This window comes from Pteropus vampyrus, unplaced genomic scaffold (assembly GCF_000151845.1).
Source record: "Pteropus vampyrus isolate Shadow unplaced genomic scaffold, Pvam_2.0 Scaffold140, whole genome shotgun sequence".
In the NCBI taxonomy this organism is placed as follows: domain Eukaryota; kingdom Metazoa; phylum Chordata; class Mammalia; order Chiroptera; family Pteropodidae; genus Pteropus; species Pteropus vampyrus.
In genome coordinates this window covers 3,135,856-3,140,765 of record NW_011888921.1, presented here as the reverse complement: position 1 = coordinate 3,140,765, position 4,910 = coordinate 3,135,856, and the positions used below count along the sequence as shown (strand labels likewise).

General features: G+C 33.7%; 1 long non-coding RNA gene across 2 annotated transcripts in view; it reads right to left on the bottom strand.

Moving 5' to 3' along the window:
- The window catches only part of LOC111744732, a 98,165-nt gene continuing 93,255 nt past the window's right edge, over window positions 1-4,910 (bottom strand). For both annotated transcript variants that reach the window (XR_002782298.1, XR_002782297.1), the window contains exon 5: window positions 1-2,581. This is a non-coding gene — a long non-coding RNA (uncharacterized LOC111744732). The remainder of the gene's footprint in view (window positions 2,582-4,910) is intronic.

The window sequence follows — 4,910 nt, the reverse complement described above, 5'->3', positions numbered from 1 at the left end:
TTTTTTTTTTTTTTTTTGGCATGTGGCTGTCCAGTTGTTCCAGCATAATTTATAGACAAAACTATCATTGTTCCATTGTATTGCCTTTGCTCCTTTGTCAAAGATCAATTGACTATATTTATAAGGGTCTATTTCTGGAGTCTCTATTCTATTCCACTGATCTATTTGTCTAGTCCTGTGTCAATACCACACTGTCTTGATTACTGTAATTTTATAGTATGTCCTGAAGTCAGGCAGTGTCAGTCCTCTAGCTTTATGCTTCACCTTCAATATTGTTTTGGCCATTCTGGGTCTTTTGCCTCTCTACATAAATTTTGAAATTATTTTGCCAATATTCATGAAATAATTTGCCTGGAGTTTGATTGAGAGTTCGATCGTGTTGGGAAGAACTGACATCTTGACAAAATTGAGTCTTCATATATATGAATATGAAATATCTCTCCATTTATTTAGTTCTTTGACTTCTTTCAGCAGTTTTGTAGTTTTCCTCATATGGGTATTATACATATTTTTATTAGATTTATACCTAAGTATTTCATTATTTTGGGTGCTAATATAAATGGTATTGTTTTTAACTTCAATTTCTACTTGTTCCTTACTAGTACAGGAAAGATACTGACTTTTTTATATTAACCTTATATCCTGCAACTTTTATATATTAATCTTGTATCCTTGTAACTTGCTATAGTCACTTATTAATTCCAGGAGTTGTTTTTGTTGAGTCTTCCAGATTTTCCACATAGACAACTATTTCATTTGCAAACAAAAACATATTTCTTTACTCTCAATCACTGTATCTTTTATTATTTCTTCTTGTGTTGTTGCATTAGCTAGGACTTCCAGTATGAAATTGAAAAGCATTGGTGAAAGGAGACATTTTGCCTTGTCCCTGAACTTAGTAAGAAAGCTTTTAGTGGCTCACTATTAAGTGTGATGTTAGTTACAGGCTTTTTCGTAAATGTTCATTATCAAGGTGGGGAAATTCCCTTTATTCAAAGTTTGCTGAGAGTTTTTATCATGAATTGGTGTTGGAGTTTGTCAGATGTTTTTTCTACATCTACAGATATGATCATGTGATTTTTTTTCTTCTTTAGTCTGTTAATGTAATGAATTACACTAATTGTTTTTTAAATATTTAACAAGCCTTACATACTTGGTCTTAGTGTATAATTCCATTTATACATTGCTGAATTGGAATTGCTAGTATTTTGTTGAAAATTTCTCCATCTATGTTCATGAGCAATAGTGGTCTGTAGTTTTCTTTTCATGTGATGTCTTCATCCAGTTTTGTTTTTAGGGTAATGCTGGCCTCATAGAATAAGTTGGGAAGTATTGTTCCCTTTCCTTCTATCTTCTGGAAGAGATTGTGGAGAATTTGTATAATTTCCTCCTTAAATATTTGGTAGAATTCACCAGTGAACACATCTGGGCCTCATGCTTTCTGTATCAGAAAGCTATTATTGATTCAAGTATTTTTAGTAGATATAGGCTTATTCAAATTGTTTCTTCTTATGTGAGTTTTGGTAGATTGAGGCTTTCAAGGAATTGGTCCATTTCATATGGATTATCAAATTTGTGGGCATAGAGTTGTTCACAATATTCCTTTATTATTCATGTAATGTCCATTGGATCTGTAGTGGTATCCCTTCTTTCATTTCTGATATTAGTAATTTGTGTGTTCTTTTTTTTTTTAGTTAGCCTTCTAGAGGCTTATTGATTTTATTCATCTTTTTAAAGAATCAGCTTTTTGTTTCATGGACTTTCTTTTGATCTCCTATTTTCAGTTTCATTTATTTCTGCTCTAATTTTTAGTATTTATTTTTTTCTGATTACTTTGGGTTAAATTTGCTATTTTTAGTTTTCCATGGAAATTTAGGGTACTGATTTTAGAACTTTCTTATCTTCTAATGTATGTATTCGATACTATAAATATCCTTTGCACTGCTTTCACTACATCCCACATATTTTGGTAAGTTGTATTTATTTTTATTTTAGTTCAGAATATTTTTAAAATTTCTCTTGAAGTTTCTTCTTTAGTCACATGTTATTTAGAAGTGTGTTGTTTAATCTCCAAGTATTTGGGGATTTGCTAGATATCTTTTTGTTGATAATTTCTAGTTTAATTCCATTATGGTCAGAGAGCAGACACTGTATGATTTCTATTCTTTAAAATTTGATAAGGTAAGCATTATGGCCCAGAATGTTATCTATCTTGGTGAATGTTCCATGTGAGCTTGAGGAGAATGTGTATTTTGCTGTTATTGGATGAAATAGTCTATAGATGTCAATTATATCCAGTTGATTAATGGTGCTGTTAAGCTCAAGTATGTCCTTACTGATTTTCTGCCTGCTGGATCTGTCTATTTCTGATAGAGGGGTGTTGAAGTCTCCAACTATGATAGTGGATTCATCTATATCTCTTAACAATTTTATCAGTTTTTGCCCACATATTTTGACATTGTTGTTAGGCATGTATACATTAACGATTGTTATGTCATCTTGGAAAATTGATCCCTTTATCTTTATACAATTTCCTTTTTTTTATCTCTGATAACTTTTGATGCTCTGAAGTCGGCTTTATCTGAAAGAGAATAGATAATATATAAAATTAACAAATTAAAAAGTATTAGTATATATAAGCCTATATTATTTATGGGTTGGGGAGGAAGATGAATAACAAAATAAATACTGAAGATGGAAATTGCTGCTTCTGGGAAGTTAAACTGGGAATCAGGAGAGTTGAGTCAAGGGGCTGCTCTTTTTACGATAAGCCTTTTAGCACCATTTGACTTTCTTTTAACCATACACATGTATTAATTTCATAAAAAGCAAAAGGTAATTTTTTAAAAACACATTCTATAGAATGGATATACTATGATTTAATTAATATTAATCTATTTTTGAATGTTTAAGTTACTTCCAATTTCTTCATTATCGTAAATAATGCTGAGATGAACATCGCATCCACATCTCTGATGATCCATTTGGATGGATGCAAGGGTTTCTGTGAGGCTATAGTGGGAATGATATCCTAAGTCTCTATTAGCACAAGGCACGCACATACCAGCTCTGTCCAGCAATCACGCAAAACCCTTCTCCAGAGGACTAAGTCAAAATCTACATTTTCTATACTCTTACTATGGGATCTAGAAATGGTTTCTGTCAAAAATTTGGAAATATTCCCATTTTCATATATATTTTTAATCACACGAAAACTTTAGAAATCCTTGACCCCTGAATTTTTCTTATTTTGTTAGAAATTCTATCAGATATCAATTGATTAATTTTAAAACAGCTTGAAATTTTAAAATTAAAATGTAGACATCTATATCTTTGGCAATATTTAATTTTAATATTTCAGGCAAGAGGGCTTTTGAATTCTGTAAATATTTAATATCTGAAGTTACCTTTAAAATCCATAATTCTAAAATGATGACATTGGAAACCAAGAAGATTTTTTGATAGACCCAATAATAAATTGTAACTTAGAGCTCAAATTTTATTCTTCAAAATGTGTAGATATACTTTGAGAGTCAAATATGGCCCCTAGTACCAAAGACCAGGTTGAACTTATATTAACTCAAGCCCCAGACACCAAGATCTGCCCCAAACTCTCTCACTTTTAAGCCCACTGACCATGAGAGTGAGACAGAGAAAGAAAGTTTTAATACAGGGTTGAGCACTTACTATGCCAAGCTAAACACTGTAAGGTCATTAGCTCAATCCTCAAAGCGACTCTTTTAGGTAAATTCTATTATTATCCCTAGTTTACAGAGGAGGAAACTGAGCTTTAGAAAGGATATATGTTTTTCCAGGTCACATGCCTTGAAAGTGGCTAAGCAGAGATTTGAACCCACGTCCACCTCCAGCAGAGCTCAGCTGTATTCAACCACTGCCTTATTCAACAGCGATTTTGGATCCACAGAACTTCAGGCTACCAGGAAGCCTGGATAAACAATAGCAAAGTAAGAGTGGAATCCCTCTACTTTGGGTGTTAAATATGACTTTACTGACATGGAAGTATATTATCTGAAATTAATTGACAATTGTCCTATATCTCAACTCAAAAGGGCTGAAGTGCCCATTACTATCATTGGAGAAAAACTATATTCATATATTGCATTCTGTACCAATGCCATCTGCTGAATCAACTGCCTGTTTTCCGGTCAACTCCTTTTGCTTGGAAGCCTAGTTCTTTCTACACTTTCTAGGCACTTTGTTATCTAGCCCATCATCAAAAACAAACCTCTGTTATTACAAATTCAGAAGGTTCCTCCACTCTAAGCTTCCTGCCTTTTGGCAAAGGAGCTGACACTCTCCTTCAGAGCTCTCCCAGTGTCCTAAGCCACAGAAGGTCCCTAATTTTGGCCTCATTCCAATTTTAAGTGCTTCTAAACTTACTAGACCAAATTAGAAAAAGGATGGTAAATAGCTTTCCTCTCTTTACCAAAGCCAATCAATTAGTAGACCTTGCTTGAGCTCCATATTGAAAAGATTCTGAGATTTGTCTAGGCTCACTGGAAAAGAAGGTGATGTTTGCCTAGCAGTGTCACTGACATGAGGCAGGAGAGAAACAACATACATAACAGGAACTTGCCCTCTAGTTATTACCTCATCAACTCTCATGGGTCATAAGGAACACGTTAGTAAAGTGAAATAAAAGAAGCCTGGGTACTATATGTCACTAACTTTTTTCAAACTTCCACTTTTATTCTCAAGGTAATTAATTTAAAAGTGAATCCTCCCAGGATGGCTGAAAAGACTTTTCCACAGATGAAGGTCACTGCCATATTCAGAGAAGACACAGGACTAGTTGCACTTGACCACAGGATGACAGCAGCCCCCTGAGTCAGCTGCAGAGCACATTACAAGTGAAAGAGGGGGAGTGGTAATCAGCCAGAATTTTAGGA